We start from the raw sequence: 25,935 nt of genomic DNA, 5'->3' as shown, positions 1-25,935 counted from the left end.
AACACCGTTTCACCCGCCATAACCCCTCACACTAGACTACTGCAACACCGTTTCTCCTGCCATAACCCCTCACACTAGACTACTGCAACACCATTCCCCTTCCATAACCCCTCACACTAGACTACTGCAACACCGTTTCCCCTTCCATAACCCCTCACACTAGACGACTGCAACACCATTTCCCCTTCCATAACCCCTCACACCAGACTATTGCAACACTGTTTCCCCTGCCATAACCCCTCACACTAGACTACTGCAACACCGTTTCTCCTGCCATAACCCCTCACACTAGACTACTGCAACACCATTCCCCTTCCATAACCCCTCACACCAGACTACTGCAACACCGTTTCTCCTGCTATAACCCCTCACACTAGACTACTGCAACACCGTTTCTCCTGCCATAACCCCTCACACTAGACTACTGCAACACCGTTTCACCCGCCATAACCCCTCACACTAGACTACTGCAACACCATTCCCCTTCCATAACCCCTCACACTAGACTACTGCAACACCATTTCCCCTTCCATAACCCCTCACACTAGACTACTGCAACACCATTCCCCTTCCATAACCCCTCACACCAGACTACTGCAACACCGTTTCTCCTGCCATAAACCCCTCACACTAGACTACTGCAACACCGTTTCCCCTTCCATAACCCCTGACACTAGACTACTGCATCACTGTTTCCCCTGCCATAACCCCTCACACTAGACTACTGCAACACTGTTTCTCCTGCCATAAACCCTGACACACTAGACTACTGCAACACTGTTTCTCCTGCCATAAACCCTGACACACTAGACTACTGCAACACCATTTCCCCTTCCATAACCCCTCACACTAGACTACTGCAACACCATTCCCCTTCCATAACCCCTCACACCAGACTACTGCAACACCGTTTCTCCTGCCATAACCCCTCACACTAGACTACTGCAACACCGTTTCCCCTTCCATAACCCCTCACACTAGACTACTGCAACACCGTTTCTCCTGCCATAACCCCTCACACTAGACTACTGCAACACCGTTTCCCCTTCCATAACCCCTCACACTAGACTACTGCAACACTGATTCCCCTGCCACAACCCCTCACACTAGACTACTGCAACACTGTTTCCCCTGCCATAACCCCTCACACTAGACTACTGCAACACTGATTCCCCTGCCATAACCCCTCACACTAGACTACTGCAACACTGTTTCTCCTGCCATAAACCCTGACACACTAGACTACTGCAACACCGTTTCCCCTTCCATAACCCCTGACACTAGACTACTGCAACACTGATTCCCCTGCCATAACCCCTCACACTAGACTACTGCAACACTGTTTCTCCTGCCATAAACCCTGACACACTAGACTACTGCAACACCGTTTCCCCTTCCATAACCCCTGACACTAGACTACTGCAACACTGTTTCCCCTGCCATAACCCCTCACACTAGACTACTGCAACACTGTTTCTCCTGCCATAAACCCTGACACACTAGACTACTGCAACACTGTTTCTCCTGCCATAAACCCTGACACACCAGACTACTGCAACACCGTTTCTCCTGCCATAAACCCCTCACACTAGACTACTGCAACACCGTTTCCCTTTCCATAACCCCTGACACTAGACTACTGCAACACTGATTCCCCTGCCATAACCCCTCACACTAGACTACTGCAACACTGATTCCCCTGCCATAACCCCTCACACTAGACTACTGCAACACCGTTTCTCCTGCCATAAACCCTGACACACTAGACTACTGCAACACTGTTTCCCCTGCCATTACCTCTCACACCAGACTACTGCAACACCGTTTCCCCTGCCATAACCCCTCACACTAGACTACTGCAACACCGTTTCCCCTTCCATAACCCCTCACACCAGACTACTGCAACACTGTTTCCCCTTCCATAACCCCTCACACTAGACTACTGCAACACTGTTTCCCCTGCCATTACTGCAACACCGTTTCTCCTGCCATAACCCCTCACACTAGACTACTGTAACACCGTTTCCCCTGCCATAACCCCTCACACTAGACTACTGTAACACCGTTTCCCCTGCCATAACCCCTCACACCAGACTACTGCAACACCGTTTCCCCTGCCATAACCCCTCACACTAGGCTACTGCAACACCGTTTGCCCTGCCATAACCCCTCATACTAGACTACTGCAACACCGTTTCCCCTGCCATAACCCCTCACACTAGACTACTGCAACACTGTTTCCCCTAACATAACCCCTCACACTAGACTACTGCAACAGCGTTTCCCCTGCCATAACCCCTCACACTAGACTACTGCAACACTGTTTCCCCTGCCATAACCCCTCATACTAGACTACTGCAACACCGTTTCCCCTGCCATAACCCCTCACACTAGACTACTGCAACACCGTTTCCCCTTCCATAAACCCTCACACCAGACTACTGCAACACCGTTTCCCCTGCCATTACCTCTCACACCAGACTACTGCAACACCGTTTCCCCTCCAATTATCCCTCCACTTGACTACTGCAACACTGTTTCCCCTGCCATAACCCCTCACAATGGTGCCACAAACAACGTGTGCGGTTTTTGGATATTGATTATCGATTGGTCACAGAAATTCCAAATATGTGTAAAGTTTTTAGTTCAGATTTCTTGTTTGCAATATGTGATCTATTAGTCGGAGAGCTTCATAAGCTATTTATTCGATTGTGGGGTTTGAATAGTGTAAGAAGACAACAACATATTTGGTGAGAATCACAACATAGTATTGTATTTTGTACCCTATCTCAAGGGGGCACTAGCCTACATTGGGTGTACAATTTTCAATTACAGCATTATACCTCTTAAATGTAAAGTCCCCTGTTTTGGGGACCTGCATCGTTCTGGTATTGGTTCCGACCAACGTTTTCGCTTATAAATCGATCTGTTGACACCATACTGTAGATCGAAATGGCTTGCATTAAGCGGTAGACCTGATTGTCACAGACACAGGAGTATGTCTCTCTTGCCTGTGTAAAGCAGGATGTGAAATCTGACACCACTTGAAGCTGGGATGTCGCTTCCTACCATTTAATTTGCTCTTACGACTGTCCATCAACTCCTGGCTGAACCCTACATCACAGCCACTAACAATGCATATGCCTGGAATCCTTACACCGCAGCGCAGCAGGTAAGAGTAGTTCCGTCACTGTAGCACATTTAGAGATTGATTTATAACCGCCATCAATAAAAGACAGTACTGTGCAGCCGTCTTCATCGACCTGGCTAAGGCTTTCGACTCTGTCAATCACCATATTCTTATCGGCAGACTCAGTAGCCTCGGTTTTTCTAATGACTGCCTTGGCTGGTTCACCAACTACTTTGCAGACAGAGTTCAGTGTGTCAAATCGGAGGGCATGTTGTCCGGTCCTCTGGCAGTCTCTATGGGGGTACCACAGGGTTCAATTCTCGGGCCGACTCTTTTCTCTGTATATATCAATGATGTTGCTCTTGCTGCGGGCGATTCCCTGATCCACCTCTACGCAGACGACACCATTCTGTATACTTCTGGCCCTTCCTTGGACACTGTGCTATCTAACCTCCAAACGAGCTTCAATGCCATACAACACTCCTTCCGTGGCCTCCAACTGCTCTTAAACGCTAGTAAAACCAAATGCTTTTCAACCGTTCACTGCCTGCACCCGCACGCCCGACTAGCATCACCACCCTGGACGGTTCCGACCTAGAATATGTGGACATCTATAAGTACCTAGGTGTCTGGCTAGACTGCAAACTCTCCTTCCAGACTCATATCAAACATCTCCAATCCAAAATCAAATCTAGAGTCGGCTTTCTATTTCGCAACAAAGCCTCCTTCACTCACGCCGCGAAACTTACCCTAGTAAAACTGACTATCCTACCGATCCTCGACTTCGGCGATGTCATCTACAAAATAGCTTCCAATACTCTACTCAGCAAACTGGATGCAGTTTATCACAGTGCCATCCGTTTTGTCACCAAAGCCCCATATACTACCCACCACTGCGACCTGTATGCCTTTGTCGGCTGGCCCTCGCTACATGTTCGTCGTCAGACCCACTGGCTCCAGGTCATCTACAAGGCTATGCTAGGTAAAGTGCCGCCTTATCTCAGTTCACTGGTCACGATGGCTACACCCACCCGTAGCACGCGCTCCAGCAGGTGTATCTCACTGATCATCCCTAAAGCCAAAACCTCATTTGGCTGCCTTTCCTTCCAGTTCTCTGCTGCCTGCGACTGGAACGAATTGCAAAAATCTCTGAAGTTGGAGACTTTTATCTCCCTCAACAACTTTAAACATCTGCTATCTGAGCAGCTAACCGATCGCTGCAGCTGTACATAGTCCATCGGTATATAGCCCACCCAATTTACCTACCTCACCCCCATACTGCTTTTATTTATTTACTTTTCTGCTCTTTTGCACACCAGTATCTCTACTTGCACATGATCATCTGATGATTTATCAGATATCAGATGATTTATCAGTTTTAATCTGCTAAATTGTAATTATTCGATTTATTGCCTACCTCCTCATGCCTTTTGCACACATTGTATATAGATTCTCTTTTTTTCTACCATGTTATTGACTTGTTTATTGTTTACTCCATGTGTAACTCTGTGTTGTTGTCTGTTCACACTGCTATGCTTTATCTTGGCCAGGTCGCAGTTGCAAATGAGAACTTGTTCTCAACTAGCCTACCTGGTTAAATAAAGGTGAAATAAAAATAAAAATAAATATAGCCAGTAATCTAAAATAATGAATAGATTTTAAACAAAACACACTTTCTGTTTGTCAGGAAGCCAAGCTAAAGCTCTGTGAGATGTTCACAGTGATGGGGGCAGATGTTTTGATCGAGAGACCTTTAGAAAATATGCACATTTTCTCTATCACTAAATATACAAATATGTATTTTACAGTTATAAAGAAGGTGAACTCTTATAGTTAGTCATTGTATAATTTGATTATACTATATTTAGAAAGTATGCGAGTTATGTCAAGCCTTATTCATACAGATTTGTTGAATAGGAAATACATCGTATAACAGATTTCATATTTGCACGGTGTACTTGAGCTTGTGTCCTCAAAAGTGACTACACCTCAGCAATTTATAACTATTTGTTACCAGAAAAGTCAGATTTGAACCTTTCTTAGATATGCAGCATTAGTATGCTCTCATGATAAATAATTACATAGAATACATTTAGTTACATTCAACTGGTTTTTAAATCTGCAGGTATTCTTCTGCTATTTATTCTGTTATTATTTTCTGATTATAATTATGTCTCATCTTTAACTAAACGCAATCTATTAGCTTCCAAAATGTAAGTAGGTATATCTAGCTGTCCGATAACACATTCTGATGGAATGGCTTGTCCTGCACTTTGTAAAAACCCAGAATGCATTGAGTGAATGTTGGAAAAAGATCTTGGTTCCTTTCTAAACATAGCAATGTGAATGATATGCATAGGGGACTCGGACCACAAAAGAGGTGAAGTGAACCTGCAAAAGAATTGAGTCCTCATTCAAATTCAAGAGCAGTGTGAATACCAAGAGAACCTCTTTTGCTTTTTTTGACCCCGGAGTTCAATTTAAAAAGTACTGAGATCGGTTATTTTATAGATGACACTATGTGAAAACACCCTTAGATTGTGTGTTGTTGAGCGATGGGAGTGGGAGTCGGGTGAGAGGAGGTAGGGGTGTTGGGGAGAGGGTGGAGATGAACCCTATCTTGTTGTTGCCAAAAGCAGGAGAGCAATGATATTGTGGAAAATGAGAGGCTGCCATATGTGTTCTCTTTGTCTCCAGCAGATAGGCAGTGAGAGCTTTGAAGTGCGGATTGGCCCAGTGGGGTGCTAGCTTCTGTAGAGACGAGATGCTAAACGCTAAGGATGAGAAGGACACGAGGTAGTCTATTACCAATACAGGAGCAAAGAGAAAAAAGCAAATCCAATGATAATGTACATCTGTTCCAGCGTATTTATGGGCTTTGAAATGTTTTTCATGCGGGATAAGTGGGCCCCTATTTCTTACAGCATATCAGAACTTCAAAGCCCAGATTCACAGGATAATGCAAATTATTGGAATACGCCGGTTTCTGCCGATTCAAGAGCATGAAAAAAGAATGAAAGCTAATTAGTGTGGCAGCCTTTCATGTGTAGAAAAGAAAGGGTAAAAATAAAGCCACTTCAATAATTGTCAAGTTCATTGAATAAGGAGCTGACAAAGTGCTAAAGTTAAAGCTGTCTGCCCCTGTAATCAGTCACTGGCACTGAATATCACTTTTCACTGTCTGTTGACATTTGCACCGGGACTCACTTGTTAAAAATTTGATGAGATGACAATTGGATGGATTAAACAGCCGTCCCTGTAATCACTCGGTGGGTGTGTGGTGTGTGTGTGTGGTGACGAGGCGGCATCGCCCCCTCATCTCTGATCCTACAGTGTTGATCGTGGGTCATCACTGTTAGCCCTGACCTAGCCTTATCCACCAGCCGGCTCGTTAGCAATTAGCCTGGGACAGGGTCAGGTTCTTTAACCGATCGCTGCCCACACCTGCCCGCCTGTCCAGCATCACTATTCTGGACGGTTCTGACTTAGAATATGTGGACAACTACAAATATATAGGTGTCTGGTTAGACTGTAAACTCTCCTTCCAGACTCACATTAAACATCTCCAATCCAAAATTAAATCTAGAATTGGCTTCCTATATCACAACAAGCATGCTTGTAAAACTGACCATCCTACCAATCCTCAACTTCGGCAACGTCATTTACAAAATAGCCGCCAACACTCTACTCAGCAAATAGGATGCAGTCTATCACAGTGCCATCCGTTTTGTCACCAAAGCCCCATATACCACCCACCACTGCGACCTGTATGCTTTCGTTGGCTTGCCCTCGCTTGATATTCGTCGCCAAACCCACTGGCTCCAGGTCATCTATAAGTCATCGCTAGGTAAAGCCCCGCCTTATCTCAGCTCATTGGTCACCATAGCAGCACCCACCCGTAGCACGCGCTCCAGCAGGTATGTTTCACAGGTCATCCCCAAAGCCAATTCCTCATTCGGCCGCCTTTCCTTCCAGTTCTCTGCTGCCAATGACTGGAACGAACTGCAAAAATCACTGAAGCTAGAGACTCATATCTCCCTCACTAGCTTTAAGCACCAGCTGTCAGAGCAGATCACTGCACCTGTACATAGCTCATCTGTAAATAGCCCATCCAACTACCTCATCCCCATACTGTTATTTATTTGATTTATTTAGCTCCTTTGCACCCCAGTATTTCTACTTGCACACTCATCTTCTGCACATCTATCACTCCAGTGTTTAATTGCTATATTGTAATTATTTCGCCACGATGGCCTATTTATTGCCTTGCCTCCCTTATCCTACCTCATTTGCACACATTGTATATAGACTTTCTATTGTATTATTGACTGTATGTTTGTTTATTCCATGTGTAACTCTGTGTTGTTTGTGTCGCACTGCTTTGCTTTATCTTGGCCAGGTCGCAGTTGTAAATGAGAACTTATTCTCAACTGGCCTACCTGGTTAAATAAAGGTGAAATAATATATATATATTTTTTTAAATAGCCGGGACCTGTTCTCCAGCTCTGAGCACACGCTTAGCTGTCACTCATAGAAAGGGAGGTGAAGTCATTTCTTAATGTCTTTGGACCAAAGGTGCAGTATGTGAACGTTTTCAAATCACAATGAGTTTTCCGCCTTTAAACAATCAGAATACACTTTTCTCTAAATTCATAATATTTTAATGCAAGAGGATGATGGATGTTTAATCAGTTTGAAAAGTAAGCGCCCAATCGTCACAGTACTAACTAAATGGTCCAGGTGTTCTCATGCCAGGAGATTCAGTCAGTCAGTCAGTACAGTAATAATAACATTTCCACAGGTTTGCTTGCCATTGGATTTTCCAGCCACTAAGGATATGTTTGTAATGGAGGAAGCCTGATTGCTAATGAACTCTGCTGTGGTGAATTATTCAGTGTCTCTAGAGGATGAAGGGTGCCAGTAGCTTCAGGCCTTTTATATCCAACAGACTGTAATTGCCGCTTTTAGATTGGAAATTACTCTTGATTTGAAAAGGAAAAAATCAACAGATCTCAGCACACAGATCAAAGTGGAAAATCAATGTAGATGCACTTGTTGTCTGTGTGTTGAGGTGTGGTTGGCTGGCTGGTGGGAGGGGTGTAAGGGGCGGCCTAGCCTTCACAACCCCAGCCTCTAGTAATCCAGCCTGCCCTGACCCCCTGCTCCATCTTCCCAGGAGTGAGGATCTTCAGTCTACACACATGGCCAACAAACTGGCCTTTTGACCAATTTCCCAGCAATGTTTTAGATTAAAGATGGCCGCAAGCCAGTCAAGAAGAACGCCTACTTTCTCCTTTTATATCTGTGATTTCTGCATCAGATTTAAAGGCTCCTCGTCTGTCACAAACAGGAAAAACAAAAAAACATTTGTCATTTCCACAAGCTTACAGATCCTTTGAAAAAACTGCAAATTACTGCAACATTGGATTCAAAGGAAACAACTGGTTTAGATTGGTCCCAGATGGACGAGTGCTTGCGTGCATGTGCGTCTGTGCACGCCATGTGTATTTCCTGTTACATGGCATCATTACTGGATTCTGGAGCAACATATTATGTACCGCAAGCTGGCATTGCATGTAATCAGTAACTATTTTATGACTGAGTATGATGATTGAAATAGTCTGCCTTGTGACTGTTTTAAGTTTAAATAGAATTAAACAATCAAATTCTGTATGTTAGGTTGTAGGGGAGACACTAATATGATTACAGCAGTGTGAGGAGAAATAACCTTAGATTATGGGAGAAACAGACAGAGACACTACATAGACACAATATGACATTTGAAATGTCTCTATTCCTTTGGAACTTTTGTGAGTGTAATGTTTACTGTTTTTTATATTTTATTATCTATTTCACTTGCTTTGGCAATGTAAACATGTGTTTCCCATGCCAAAAGCCCTTTGAATTGAATTAACCACCTGCTATGATGTCTTGTCTCTAACGAATGCTAACTTGGGTTTTCTGTGTTTGCTGGATCTGCAAAGGAAAGACTTGCCATGGACAGAAAGAACAGAAGAGAGGTTGGACATTAAGAAGAAGAACCCTTCTCAAACTCAAAGACAGTGAGCTAGTTGGAGATGAATAGCAGCCAGCCTGCTCCCTCCAAAAAGTTGCTGCATTGGTTTTAGTAGATCATTGAGGTTCTTTCTTTTTGCAACATCAAAGGGAGCTCTTCCTCTTTGAAGTGGCAGCATGCTGTTAAAGGTACAGCATGAATGGAGAGATGTCAAGCTGCAAGGTGCCTCTGTAGTTTACGTAGAGTGCTGCAGATGAAAGGAGCAAACAGAGTTTGATAATGAATGTCCAACAAGTAGGACCCATCTCAGACAGCAGGCGCTCAGCGGGGGCCCCAGTGCTAACCTTGAGCGCCCGTGCTCACCGCACCCCAAACCTCGGCCAGGCAGGCAGGCAGGCAGGCACTGGAGAGGAGACCAGATTCTCCTTCTGTTTTAGACTTTTCTGGCGCCCGAAAAAAGCTCCTTCGTTTCTCAGATGTGAGCTTTAATCTTCCTGTCAATTAAATCCCGATTGACACCCACACTTGTGGCCACACACACACACATACATCCTTGCTCTGTTCCCTTTAAAATAGGTTATTCTTTTAAGTTCCTCGCTCACCGGCCTTGGAGAGAACTGACTAATTGGACACCAATCTTATCAACATATGAGTCAATAAGAGACAGAAAACCAGTCTCCCATTCTTACCATTATTACAGCAAAGCCTGTTGCCAATTAACCTCTCCATAATTTGACTGGGAGAATAATGTACCCACCTGTATCTTCCATCCCCCCTCTCGCTCTCATTAGGGTGGCTTAGTTAGTCTGTCTAGGGAAGCTGTTATCATTTTGATTAACACACACACCTTTGATTTAGTCTTCCAGATTTCCATGAATTTCAGCAGAGCTCATTTCTCTTTTTTGAGTGAGGACCCTCTACACTGTATTTAATGTTTGAATTTTTATCAACACACCACAAGTTCTCAGTGCAGGGATTTAAAGAACCAATGAATTTCAGCAGTCCATGAAGTTTAATATGATGATGCATACTCTGACCTCACAGTGCACTCGGAGAAAGAAAATAAAAGAAAGATGGCCGCTTGACATTTACAGCTACTGATGATGGCTAAGGAACCATGGAGCCAATTTACAGACAGGTAGTAATAGGTACCAGTCAGAGATAGCCTACAGTACATTCCTGTCCAAACACTGATAAGGAAATAGAGAATGTCTCTGTGACTGATCCTATCAGGTTATGGATAGACCAACTCTACCCTCCCAGTCCTATCCTTGTCTGACTGATCTAACACCAAGCACAAAGCAAGAACGGTCCAGATTTATTTTGAATTCACATCCACAATCACACATCTTATATTTCAATATCTTAGTATTCAAAACAACTCCTAGCCTACATTTTTTTCTACCATATTACGTGCACACTCGATGCACCTGGCTTAACGTCAAGCTCACCACATGTTTTTGATATCTTAAGAGCAGAAAAATGCATGATGATGAAACGACTGTGCTGAACTACGTTATTCATTGCCATAGGCCTGCAATGGCTGGGCTGTGCTATGTTATTCATAGCCATCAGGTTAAAATGGCTGTGTGGAGTTAAGTTATTTAGTGCTTAGCAGCTGCTTTAGTGCAGCTCAGGGAGCTGAATTGAGTCCATATGGAGCAGGACCTTACTTTAATGTCCAATAAACCACATGCTGATGAACATTTCCGCCATGTCGGGTTTGGCTGGGGCTCTGTGGGTATTGTGGAAAAATGAACATTATCTCCCTCTAAAATCCCCCTCTTTCTCTCTCTCCTTCTCTTTCACGGGGTGATCTGGAGGACCACAGAAACTTGGAGTCCCATCGCTGTCTTGATTCCCCTTTACTGGTCCATTGCTCAGGTCCAGGGATCTGTATGTAGCTGGATACATACTGTGGTTAGAACAAGCCAGAGGCTACAGTACATATATGAAGGAGTCCCAGGCTTGGCTGTTCATAGACATGTCAGTCTGTCACTGGGTGTCCATTGCAGAGCTCACAGGCCTGCACCATGTCGTCAGATCAACATCAGTTTGACCTTTCATTACAACCAATGACCCAGAGCATAGGAGCTTGGTGGTGACTGGTGTGTCAAGACATTTGCACCAGACACTAGTCCTTACTATCTTTTTACACTAAAGAACAAGCATAAGAGTGACAGCTAGATCCTAGCTCTTCTGTCATCGGACTCCCTGTTTGTTTGTTCAGAGATTTCTAATTGGCATGAGAGATACAATTATAGTGAGGGGAAAAAAGTATTTGATCCCCTGCTGATTTTGTACGTTTGCCCACTGACAAAGAAATGATCAGTCTATAATTTTAATGGTAGGTTTATTTGAACAGTGAAAGACAGAATAACAACAAAGAAATCCAGAAAAACGCATGTCAAAATGTTATAATGTTATTAGTACTTGGTGGCAAAACCCTTGTTGGCAATCACAGAGGTCAGATGTTTCATGTAGTTGGCCACCAGGTTTGCACACATCTCAGGAGGGATTTTGTCCCACTCTTCTTTGCAGATCTTCTCCAAGTCATTAAGGTTTTGAGGCTGACGTTTGGCAACTCGAACCTTCAGCTCCCTCCACAGATTTTCTATGGGATTAAGGTCTGGAGACTGGCTAGGCCACTCCAGGACCTTATTAATGTGCTTCTTCTTGAGCCACTCATTTGTTGCCTTGGCCGTGTGTTTTGGGTCATTGTCATGCTGGAATACCCATCCACGACCCATTTTCAATGCCCTGGCTGAGGGAAGGAGGTTCTCACCCAAGATTTGACGGTACATGGCCCCGTCCATCGTCCCTTTGATGCGGTGAAGTTGTCCTGTCCCCTTAGCAGAAAAACACCCCCAAAGCATAATGTTTCCACCTCCATGTTTGACGGTGGGGATGGTGTTCTTGGGGTCATAGGCAGCATTCCTCCTCCTCCAAACACGGAGAGTTCAGTTGATGCCAAAGGGCTCCATTTTGGTCTCATCTGACCACAACACTTTCACCCAGTTGTCCTCTGAATCATTCAGATGTTCATTGGCAAACTTCAGACGGGCATGTATATGTGCTATCTTGAGCAGGGGGACTTTGTGGGCACTGCAGGATTTCAGTCCTTCACGGCGTAGTGTGTTACGAATTGTTTTCTTGGTGACTATGGTCCTAGTTGCCTTGAGATCATTGACAAGATCCTCCCATGTAGTTCTGGGCTGATTCCTCACTGTTCTCATGATCATTGCAACTCCACGAGGTGAGATCTTGCATGGAGCCCCAGGCCGAGGGAGATTGACAGTTCTTTTGTGTTTCTTCCATTTGCGAATAATTGCACCAACTGTTGTGACCTTCTCACCAAGCTGCTTGGCGATGGTCTTGTAGCCCATTCCAGCCTTGTGTAGGTCTATAATCTTGTCCCTGACATCCTTGGAGAGCTTGGCCATAGTGGAGAGTTTGGAATCTGATTGATTGATTGCTCCTGTGGACAGGTGTTTTTTATACAGGTAACAAACTGAGATTAGGAGCACACCTTTAAGAGTGTGCTCCTAATCTCAGCTCGTTACCTGTATAAAAGACACCTGGGAGCCAGAAATCTTTCTGATTGAGAGGGGGTCAAATACTTATTTCCCTCATTAAAATGCAAATCAATTTATAACATTTTTGACATGTGTTTTTCAGAATTTTTTTGTTGTTATTCTGTCTCTCACTGTTCAAATAAACCTACCATTAAAATTATAGACTGATCATTTCTTTGTCAGTGGGCAAACGTACAAAATCAGCAGGGGATCAAATACTTTTTTCCCTCACTGTAGCTCCAAGATGATATCAGCAGGACTGTATAGACTCCAAACAATTTGGGGATTTTTTTCCCACCCCTTAATCATCAGACACACAATGCAGCCAGACTCTCTATAACATATCTGTGAAAACATTATTATACGTCTGGGCTATATTCAAGAAGTTGTCCCGCACCGTTGGAGACCCATATAGACCCAAAAATCACCTCATCACTGAGGGAGGAAATTAGTCGGAATGGTCTGTACTCTGTAGAGACTTGGCTAGCATCATTGCTCCTGGAATGGGTATGGTTTCAGCTATAAGAGAAGAAGAAATGCTGTATATTACTCTATAAGATGTATTTTGTCTGCTTTCTAAATTTGTACACACATCATAAAGCTGTGTCTACAGTCACAGTGCATCATTTAGAAAATGCAAAGACTGTGTATGAACAACACAATAACATCTGTACGTACCACATCCAGGAATTCACAATAAACAACTTTTCATTAAATCGTCACAGATATTCATGCCCATGGTCAGACTGGGTTAAATGAATGGTTACAAAAGCACAGTGTACAATTTAATTGAAATTGACTCAGACCAGGCCACAACCCCTAGTTCATATCACAGAACATTAGATATAGCAATAACTACGCTGTGCTGGTTGGATAAAGACAATGCATGTGTGACACTCTGCTACTCCCTGTGGTAGGATTGTCTCCTTGTCAGATTTAGGAAGACACTGACTTTAAAATCATACACCCCAGTCTGTCTTTCATTACATACTTCCTTTGTCTGACTTTTGAAGATTTCGCCCTCAGAACATAATGAAAAGACAATGAACTAATCATGGCACACAGGAGGAAACAATAATAATATAATAATAATACAACAACAGACAGTCCCCCCCAAAAAAATGTTCCGCTGGTATTTTATTTCTCAGATCAAAGAATGCATGAGGAGTAGATGGCAATCAGAATGCTGCTGTTTCCATGGTTGTGTTTTTATGAGATTACATCAGAAACACAGCATGTGAGCATGATGCATAGATACATGCTCCCAATGGCTAAACTATTTATTTCCCCCACACCTCCACTGCATACTGTTAGTATTCATTAGTATTTTAGTATTTTATTGATATTGGAGGAAACAGCATTACAATTTCCACCTGAGCTGTTTTATTTAGAATGAGTTGTCAAAACACAGTCAATTAATCATCATCTCATGTCAAATGATTTCCCAATTTAGATGAATTACAATTAACTGGCTAAATGTCTTGGTAAATGATCACAGTGAACCCTGCAAACAGAATTATGATGTGGGTGAAGAAAACATCCCTATATCTGCTAATTTGTGCATCAGTCATTTCTGTGACTGAGTTCTATAGAATGTTTGAAGCTTACAGATAATAGAAAGTGACGGATGAAAGGTTAGTGTCAGGGGAATCTAAAGAAAATGTGTCATAGGAAAACGGTAAGAGATGGGGCCTCACAGTCCAGTCTCGTCAACAGATAGCGTGCTCTAATTTACACAACAGTTCCCTCAAGTGGTTGCATTAGACCACTACAGCATATATTATTGGGTATGACAATTTGACTGGCGCCCTAATCTGTGCTACACATCTCCTAGGACCTAGCAGAATTATGTGTGGTCCCTCACATTATGCATTTAAAACTACTTTAGCTACTCAATAATCATTTGGGTACAAATTCTGTTTTTGTTGTTAGACATTTCCTCTATATAACAGCTTGTTTTTGAGGAACACATTCCCAAAACGACCTTCAAAGAAGATGTGGCCTCTCCTATATCCATGGTTCAGAATACCAGCAGTGATGTCCTCTTACAATATGAGGCAGTCAGTATGAGGGGAACTCACAAAAAAATGATTGAATCAAAGTAAGCAAAGACTGAAACAAGCAAGCTTTAAATCAAACTTCAAACTGTTGTCCAGTCTCTTGAATGAACAATGCTCACCTTTCAAATCAAATGTACAGCAGTTAAGGCCTAGATTCAATCAGATCAAGTGTAAACCCTCGCAAGCCGTCACCCTCATAGCTGATGTTTTGGCGGTGTGTTGACACTGATGGTTTCTCGGAACTGATGACGTCTATGGTTGTGGCTCGATTATAGTGGCAGGTTAGGAGAATTATGTTAAGGTTAGGAAAAGGGTTAGGGTTAGGCCAAGCTAAAATGCTATACTCCATTTAGCCTCAACTGTAGAAAACATAAATTCCAAGAAACCATCAGTGTCACCACAATGGGAGCCGCTTGTGGACTTGATGACAGCTTTTCAGGCTTACCTCTAACCCTAGCTCATAACACTACAGTTATCCATTTACCATTACTCCAAATCTACCATCTGGATTATAAGAGATGTGCACTTCATATATAGCCACATTTTAGTGCTGCTATGGTGCTGATCTCAGTTCAGGTCCCCATGTCCATGGAATCTGATATTCATTATGACCTAAAAGGCTAAACTGATTCTAGATCATTAGTCCTACTCTGAGTCGCTTCATTAATGTAGGCACATGGCTCATGTTGTGCTCTCATTAAAGAGAAACAATAGAACAACTTTAATGTTCCAGCCACTATACATGCATATTGAAATAATGGGAAATATATTTAATTGGGTTCTTGACACTGTGATATCATATGATAATAGGTAGAAACTTTTAACTGAAGTGACTTATATTACAATTGCCAGTGATAATTACATTTAGTATGTGGCCCATGTGGGAATCAACTCCAACCCCTTAGTGTTGACAGCACCATGCTCTAACCCACACAGCCACCGAGCTGGTTGTAAACCTATGGATGTAATTTATCGTAAGCCACTTTTTTGTCCATTAAAATAACATAAAATTCATCAGAAATACAGTGTAGACATTGTTAATGTTGTAAATGACTATTGTAGCTGGAAACAGCTGATTGTTAAGGGAATATGTATACAGGCGTACAGAGGCCCATTATCAGCAACCATCACTCCTGTGTTCCAATGGCACGTTGTGTTAGCTAATCCAAGTTTATAATTTTAAAAGGCTAATTGATCATTAGAAAACCCTTTTGCAATTATGTTAGCACAGCTGAAAACTGTTGTACTGATTAAAGAAGCAATAAAACTGGCCTTTAGACTAGTTGAGTATCTGGAACTTCAGCATTTGTGGGTTCGATTACAGGCTCAAAATGGGCAGAAACAAAGAACTTTCTTCTGAAACTCGTCAGTCTATTCTTCTTCTGAGAAATGAAGGCTATTCCATGCGAGAATTTGCCAAGAAACTGAAGATCTCGTACAACGCTGTGTACTACTCCCTTCACAGAACAGCGCAAATTGGCTCTAACCAGAATAGAAAGAGGAGTGGGAGGCCTCGGAGCAAGAGGACAAGTACATTAGAGTGTCTAGTTTGAGAAACAGATGCCTCACACGTCCTCAACTGGCAACTTCATTAAATAGTACCCGCAAAACACCAGTCTCAACGTTAACAGTGAAGAGGCGACTCCGGGATGCTGGCCTTCTAGACAGAGTTGCAAAGAAAAAGCCATATCTCAGACTGACCAATAAAAAGAAAAGATTAAGAAGGGTAAAAGAACACAGACACTGGACAGAGGAACTCTGCCTAGAAGGCCAGCATCCCGGAGTCGCCTCTTCACCGTTGACATTGAGACTGGTGTTTTGCGGGGTACTATTTAATGAAACTAAATAGTGAGCACAACTGACTCATTACCTCAGCCCTGAGAGCCAAAACGAGTTCATAGGAATATGTGGTCAAAGGGTTTTGAAACAATACTTTATGAAAGAGAAGATGCAATCTATTACTCGGTTACATGTGATGTAACTCCAGACATTTCCCATACTGAGCAAAATGTATTATTGGTGAGATATGTACACAAAGATAAACGCACACATACTGCAAAATAATCCACTGGCCACATACTCACCTTGTGCCTTCCATACTCTTAATCTTGTGGGTGTACATGCAGCTCTGTTGTGCCCAGAAGTATCGTCTTTACAATCTGTTCAGTGCCAGCCCAGAGCGATGGACCATTCTCAAGGAAAAGACTGGCTGCTGTCTTAATCGTCTTTCAGACACGCGATGGAGTGCGCGTATTGCTGCGGTCCGACCAGTGGCAACTTGCCGTCTATCATCAAGGTCCTAGACATGCTTTTTGCTACCTGCAGCCTGATAAACAAAGCCAAAGCTGAGGCAAAAGGTCTGAAAAGCTACTCCATGTCTTTCAAGGCAATCTTCCTGCTCACTTTCTGGGTAAAAGTTTTGCAATGTATTGCAGCCTTCTTCGTTCCCCTCGGACCGCTCAAAGATAACGTACATTATTACGCTGATGTCCAGAAGGGCACTTGCCTGGGCCACGGCAGTGTGGGAAAAACAATCCGCTTTCTGCCTCAGTCTGGAGGTATTCGTGGCGGAGGTGAGAAAAGTTGTCTAGGTTCCGGTGTCTGGGAGAGAGGCTGCCGGAAGTTACACCAGCTTCGACTATGCGGGGGAGTTCCGCACGCTAGCAGCAGAGGGTAACTGGAACCCGGATGAGCTGTTTGACACGTTCCTACACAGATTATCGGAGGAGATAAAGGATGAGCTGGCAGCCTGAGAACTACCGACGGATCTCGACTCACTCATTACTTTAACCATCTGGATCGATGGTCGGCTACGGGAACATAGGAGGGAGAAGAGGTCCGATTGCGGTCCCAATCACTCACTCAGGGAACCCACCTTGCATCTGATGAATTCCTGGCGTCTACGTCCCCGAGAGGATCCGGGGCTTACCCCAGTCCCTCCAAGGACCTCCGAGGACTTCCGATTCACCTCTTCCTGAGCCGATGCAGCTCGGCAGGGCTAGGCTGTCTCCAGCCGAACGCGTATGCAGACTTCAGATCCAGAGTTGTTTGTATTGCGGTACTGCCGGTCATTATGTGTCTACCTGTCCCTTCAAGAGACCTATCTCATTTGTAGGAGTGAGTACTCTGGTGGGCCTTAAAGATAATTGTTCATCTCCCCTTGCTCGCCCCCCTCTCCGTGCCATCCTGCGTTGGAGCGACCAGTCCAAGTCTCTCCAGTTACTCATCGACTCGGGGGCCGATGTGAGTCTCATGGACGTTATACTGGCGTCCGAACTGGGCATCCCCACTCAATCACTCTCCATTCCCATGGGTGTTAGAGCGCTGGATGGGCGCTCTATAGGCCGGGTCACCCACCAGACCACCCCCTTCAACCTATGAGTGTCGGGGAACCACAGCAAGACGATCCAATTCCTGCTGGTTGAGTCTCCACAGGTTCCCGTGGTATTGGGATTATCTTGGCTCCAGCAACACAATCCCTCCACTGACTGGGCTACTGGTGCCATTGTGGGCTGGAGCCCGTCCTGCCACACTCATTGCCTGGAGTCAGCTCTACCTGCCCCGAGACATCTTCCTGGGGGCTTGGAAATTTCCCAGACCTCTCCGCCAGCTCCGCAGAGTACCAGGACCTCCGGGAGGGGTTCAGTAAGGTCCGGGCCACTTCGCTTCCGCAGCACCGACCGGTATCTAAGGAGGTCAAGCCTGAGGCGCTGGCCCACCGCTATAGTGCCACGGCTACTACCCCAGAAGCTGAGACCTTTCAAGATCATTAGCCCCTCTGCTGTTCGTCCTCTGTTGCCTCATACCTCCATATTTTTCCTACCTTTCCCGTGTCTAGAGTTAAAACCATGTCTGACTGCCACTTATCCCAAGGGTATTTATACCTGTGTTTTCTCTGTCTGCGCGAGTTCGTCTGGTTTGTTCAAGTTAACCAGCGACCCTGAGCCTGCCTGCCGTCCTGTACCTTTTCCGCTACTCTGGATTATCAACCCCTGCCTGCCTTGACCTGTCATTTGCCTTCCCCTGTTGTTGCAATAAACATTGTTACTTCAACACAGTCTGTACTTGGGTCTTACCTGAAACCTGATACCTAACCTTACAAATTTGGAGTTAATGGCTAAATTTAACATTAAATACTTATACATTTGACATTTGCAGCAACTTCGAAATTTGAAGTTTGAGAAACATGGACTGTGAGAGCTAGTTGCTCACTGAATAGAAACAATTCAATAACTTTTACGTTCCAGCTACTTCTACTTTTTCCACCGTATTTGCACATTGAAATAATGGGAATGATATTGAATTGGGTTCTTTACATTGTGATACCATATGATAATGATATGGTCATTGGTAGACGCTTTTATCTAAAGCTACTTATATTACAATTGCCAGTGACACATACAGTGCCTGTAACTGCTGTCTTCCTCCTCCTCAGACGAGGAGGAGTAGTAAGGATCGGAGGACCAATGCGCAACGTGGTACGTGTTCATGCTCTTTATTAAAACAATCGAACACTGAAACAAAACAATAAACGACACGTGAAATAACCAACCGAAACAGTTCCGTGTGGAACACACAGACACAGAAAATAAACACAAGTGGGAAAAGGCTACCTAAGAATGATTCTCAATCAGAGACAACTAACGACACCTGCCTCTGATTGAGAACCATACCAGGCCAAACGCAAAACACAACATAGAAAACGGAACATAGACAACCCACCCAACTCACGCCCTGACCATACTAAAACAAAGAAATAACAAAAGAACTAGGGTCAGAACGTGACAGTGCCTTTAGAAAGTATTTAGACCCCTTGACTTTTTCCACATTTCGTTACATTACAGCCTAATTCTAAAATGGATAAAATAAAATAAAAATATTCCGCAGTCTACATACAATACCCCGTAATGACAAAGCAAAAACAGGTTATTAGAAATGTTTGCAAATGTATTTTTTAGAATAAGGCTATAACATAACAAAATGCAGAAAAAGTCAAGGAGTCTGAATACTTTCCGAAGGCACTGTATCTAAAGCTACTTATATTACAATTGCCAGTGATACTTACATTCAGTATGTGGCCCATGTGGGAATCAACTCTAACCCCCTAGTGTTGCCAGCACCATGCTCTAACCCACATAGCCTGTTCACCCCCCTATGGATATCCTTTATTGATAACTTGTAAGCCATTTAGAAACCCTCCATAGATCATAATGTAGGGGTTCTGATGTGTAAATTCTTACACAGGGACACTCAAAGTCAATTATAAATGAATCACTCTTTATTGTCAGCAAGCTGGAGAGGTCACAGTCAAACTTAGATGCATAAAGTACCGGTCTGAAGTGAGCTCTAACGGGCAGTCCCGTTAGTTCCCTTATATACTGACAAGTTATATTTGCATGATTTAGCTTATACATCATTCATAATTAATGTTAGCTTCATTCACGTGACAACCAATACTGGGTCATGCATGTGACAGACCAATACCTCACAAAGCTTCTTCTCTCTAAGCTGAGACCTTGAAACTAAGATTTCCCTTTCTCTAAACAAGGTTCTGGGCATACTGCCAATTGCAGATACTGATAGTGAGGATTAGTTTAATCAGTCACTTGCATGAACACAGAAATTGGTTCATAGAAAGCACAAACATAGAACACAGAAATTGGTAAATAGAAAAGCACCAACAAAATGTTTTCCATCACAGTTCCACCAACCTGCTAGGACCCCTATTAAAATATAACTCACATTAGGCTACATCATTCCAAGCTGTTTTTAATAAAAATAACAAATCCATCGGGTCTGACATATGTGTAGGCATATAGGCCTACAATATGTCAGTTGATGGAAGTATAAGACAAGTATAATGTTTTTGCTGGTTGGTTAGGGGGTTGGATTGCATGTCTTAATAGGTCCTCACACGGCATCTCTCCTCATTGCTGAGCAGGAGGGACTTGGACCTTGATCACCGGCTAGAAGAGAGAACTCACACACTCAATTAAGACATTATAACAGTCATGTTATAACAACATTCCATTACTGATGATAATTCAGATTATCTGATCAAATACAATATTTGAATGGTGAGAAAAGGCCACTCACCCCATTCTAGACACACCACACGCATAGTATTGGTAGGTCTCCAACCAAACTTTGCATTTCAAGGTGATGTCTGTTGTAAGCAGGGATGGACTGCATGAAATTGGAGGGAAAAAATCCCCTTGTCCTCATCATAAACCAAATCATGAAAATTCTACACTAAAACTCCAATTTGGACTGGCCTATTTGCCAATGGACCCGTCTGGCATTTTCCAGATCTGACTATGGCCAGTCTGTTTCTGATTCTAGAGGATTCATTTCTACACTAACTCACCATTCGTTGGGGAGCAGCAGTTGACCACCTTACAGCAGTAGGCAGCCAGCGTGACAGAGATAGCGATGAGAGCAGTTTGTATCAGGACCAACTCAGCAAAGTAATGTATAACAGAATTCTGTTGACAAGAATGGGAGTATTGTGTACTTTCTTTCATGTTTTCTTTCCCATTGTATGACATACACTACATGACCAAAAGTATGTGGATACCCAATTCCAAATCATAGGTATTAATATGGAGTTGGTCCCCCCTTTGCTACTATAACAGCCTCCACTCTTCTGGGAAGGCTTTCAACTAGATGTTGGTATATTGCTGCAAGGACTTGCATCCATTCAGCCACAAGAGCATTAGTGAGGTCGTGCACTGATGTTAGGCGATTAGGCATGACTTGCAGTCGGCGTTCCAATTCATCCCAAAGGAGTTAGATGGGGTTGAGGTCAGGGCTTTGTGCAGGACAGTCAAGTTCTTACACACCGATTTCAACAAACCATTTCTGTATGGACCTTGCTTTGTGCATGAGGGCATTGTCATGCTGAAACAGAAAAGGGCTTTCCCCAAACTTTCGACACAAAGTTGGAAGAACAGAATCATCTAGAATGTAATTGTATGCTGTAGTGTTAAATGTCGCTTCACTGGTACTAAGGGGCCTAGCCCAAACAATGAAAAATAGACCCAGACTATTATTCCTCCTCCACTAAACATTATAGTTAACACTATGCATTGGGGCAGGTAGCGTTCTCCTGGCATCCACCAAACCCAAATTCGTCCATCGGACTGCCAGATGGTGAAGCGTGATTCATCACTCCAGAGAACGTGTTTCCAATGCTCCAGAATCCAACGGCGGCGAGCTTTACACCACTCCAGCCGACGCTTGACATTGTACATAGCGATCTGAGGCTTGTGTGCGGATGCTCGCCATGGAAACTCATTTTATGAAGTTCCCGATGAACAGTTCTCGTGCTGAGTTGCTTCCAGGGGCAGTTTGGAACTCTGCAGTGAGTGTTGCAACTGAAGACAGACCATTTTTACCCACTATGTGCTTCAGCACTCGGAGGTCCCGTTCTGTGAGCTTGTGTGGCCTACCACTTTGCGGCTGAGACGTTTTTGCTCCAAGATATTTCCACTTCAAATTAACAGCACTTACAGTTGACGGACAGTTTAAGAGGGCAGAAATTAGACAAACTGACTTCGAAAGTGGCATCCTATGACGGTGCAACATTGAAAGTCACTGAGCTCTTCAGTAAAGCCATTCTACTGCCAATGTTTGTCTATGGAGATTGCATGCCTGTGTGCTCGATTTTATTCAGCTGTCAGCAATGGGTCTGGCCAAAATAGCCGAATCAACTAATTTGATGGGGTACATACTGTACTTTTATATATATTGTGTATTTGCCTCTACACATCCAATAAGTCATATTTGCATATAGCATTTCATAGGACATTCTCAATATCAGCCGTCTCTAACATCTAATATCAGCATCACTTTAGCATTTACAGTGCATTCGGAAAATATTCAGACCTCTTGACTTTTTCCACATTTTGTTACGTCACAGCCATATTCTAAAATTGATTAAATAAATGTTTTCCCTCATCAATCTACACACAATACCCCATAATGGAAAAACTAAAACAGGTTTTTAGACATTTTTGCAAATGTATATACAAATAGAAAAAATTTAAATATCCTATTTACATAAGTATTCAGACCCTTTGGTATGAGACTCGAAATTGAGCTCAGATGCATGCTGTTTCCATTGATCATACTTGATGTTTCTACAACTTGACCTGTGGTAAATTCAATTGATTGGACATGATTTGGAAAGCACACACTTTCCTAATCATATATAAAGTCCCACAGTTTATAGTGCATGTCAGAGCAAAAACCAAGCCATGAGGTCGAAGGAATTGTCTGTTGAGCTCTGAGACAGGATTGTGTCAAGGCACAGATCTGGGGAAGGGTTCCAAAATATTTCTGCAGCATTGAAGGTCCCCAAGAGCACAATGGCCTCCATTCTTAAATGGAATAAGTTTGGATCCACCAAGAATCTGCCTAGAGCTGGCCGCCCGGCTAAACTGAGCAATCGGGGGACTAGGGCCTTGGTCAGGGAGGTGACCAAGAACGCGATGGTCACTCTGATAGAGCTCCAGAGTTCCTCTGTGAAGATAGGAGAACCTTCCAGAAGGATAACCATCTCTGCAGCACTCCACCAGTCAGGCCTTTATGGTGGCCAGACAGAAGCCACTCCTCAGTAAAAGGCACATGAGAGCCCGCTCGGAGTTTGCCAAAAGGCACCTGAAGGACTCAGACCATGAGAAACAAGATTCTCAGGTCTGATGAAATCAAGATTGAACTTTTTGGCCTGAATGCCAAGCTTCACGTCTGGAGAAATGCTTGCACCATCCCTACGGTGAAGCATGGTGATGGCAGCATCATGCTGTGGGGATGTTTTTTAGTGGCAGGGACTGGGAGACTAGTCAGGATTGATGGAAATATGTACGGAGCAAAGTACAGAGAGATCCTTGATTAAAAAAAACTGCTCCAGAGCGCTCAGAACCTCAGACTGGGGCAAAGGTTCACCTTCCAACAGGACAATGACCCTAAGCACACAGCCAAGACAACGCAGGTGTCACGCCCTGACCTGAGATATCTGTTTTCTTTATATTTTGTTAGGTCAGGGTGTGACTAGGGTGGGTACGTTAGTTTTTGTATTGTTTAGGGTTTTTGTATGTCTAGGGTTTTTGTAGGTCTAGGTGATTTGTATGTCAATGGTGGCCTGATATGGTTCCCAATCAGAGGCAGCTGTTTATCGTTGTCTCTGATTGGGGATCATATTTATGTAGCCATTTTCCCTTTGGTGTTCGTGGGTTCTTGTCTATGTGTAGTTGCCTGTTAGCACTCGTTTTGTATAGCTTCACGTGTCGTTTTGTTATTTTGGTTAGTTTGTTCAGTTTTCATTCTTATTATAATAAAGAATGTACGCATACCACGCTGCGCCTTGGTCCGATTCATACGACGAACGTGACAGCAGGAGTGACTTCGGGACACGTCTCTGAAGGTCCTTGAGTGGCCCAGCCAGAGCCTGGACTTGAACCTGATTGAACATCAACCTGAAAATAGCTGTGCAGTGACTCTCCCCATCCAACCTGCTAGAGCTTGAGAGGATCTGCAGATAAGAAGGTGGGAAACTCCCCAAATACAGGTGTGCCAAGCTTGTAGCATCATACCCAAGAAGACTCAAGGCTGTAATCACTGCCAAAGGTGCTTCAACAAAGTACTGAGTAAAGGGTCTGAATGTTTATGTAGATGTTGATATTTCAGTTTTTAATTTTTATACATTTGCAAGAAAATTATAAAAACCTGTTTTTGCTTTGTCATTATGGGGCATTGTGTGCAGATTGATTAGGGGGGAAAAACAATTTAATACATTTTAGAAAAAGGCTGTAAAGTAACAAAACATGGAAAAAGTGAAGGGGTCTGAATACTTTCTGAATGCAATGTACATTTAATTATAACAAACACATACTGATATACTGTCTGTAAATACTCACGTTAAATAAAACACAAGTTTTGTAGTAATCAGTGAGGTTCCCTAGACCATATTTCCAGCAGACATAACTGGGTCCTTCCATGTATGATACAGAGACGATGAAGTTGAACACTGATGCTACACAGGCCACTACCTGCATCCCCAGACAATGCCTTCAGCTGAGAAAAGAGGGAGAAGAAGAGAGGAGAGCAAAGAAGAGGAGAGGAGAAGAAATGCCACTGGTACAGTATATCTCACTTTTTTTCTCAAATAACTTGTACACTTACAAATTGTATAACTTACAGTGGGAAAATGGAGATTCTGTGCAGCTATGGACAAACTACCAGCTATGATCACCTGTAGAAAGTACAACAGTAAGAGACATGTCAACCTCAGACTCAACACTCATCTCTTTAAATTGCTTGTCTTTTAACATCAATCAAGTGAATAGAGGGGGAACATGTATGGTGGGCACTCACAAACACTGATCCAATGATTTGTGGTGGGTCTAGAACCACCATGCTCAAGCCGTTGGTGAGAATGACAATGACAGAACTGATATAGAACACACTGAGGGCAATCTGAGTCAGCTGAGGGGGGAGGAGAGGGGGGTGAAGTAAAATGAACTAAATATTATTATGAATAACATTTCATAGATTATAATACATTATAGTGACATTTAAATGGATTGCCAGACTACACAGACAACACTTCGTTTATTTGCTCAGGATGTTTTACCCCCAGTGCTTTGGGTTGAGACTCCAGGTACTTCTGTTTTTGGTGAGGATTCCTCTGAAATGTCACTGCGACAAGTGGACCCTCTGTGCCAGGAACAGCCTCTTCATCTGAAAAGAGCATTCGGGTAACTGTCGAGCAATAGACTGCTGAACCTACTGCAATGTTTTTTTGGGAGCAGCGTATTGAGATGATTTCTGTTCACATGCAAATGTTCTGGTATGAGATTGTTTTTATTTTTAAAGCAAACATGCAGATCAGAGTCCAGATTGTCTTGTTTTTACTAACCATGCAATGCAATGATATTTGTTTTACCTGCCATAACTGTTGGATGTTATTAAGATCTCTGAAACCTTCGATAATCTTTAAAATAGTCTACTTTTGACTTCCTTGACGAAATTCACAACAAAACCACCAACGCCCCTAAACTCTTTGTGTGCCCCGTTATTTTTTATCCAATCCCGCCCCCTTGTTGTCAGAGGAATTTGACCCCTCTCTAGGCCCACACACTCCTCCCCCTTAAC

Source organism: Salvelinus namaycush, chromosome 30 (genome assembly GCF_016432855.1).
Source record: "Salvelinus namaycush isolate Seneca chromosome 30, SaNama_1.0, whole genome shotgun sequence".
NCBI classification, from domain to species: Eukaryota; Metazoa; Chordata; class Actinopteri; order Salmoniformes; family Salmonidae; genus Salvelinus; species Salvelinus namaycush.
The sequence above is the reverse complement of the archived record's forward strand: the minus strand, read 5'-3'. Positions refer to the sequence as shown.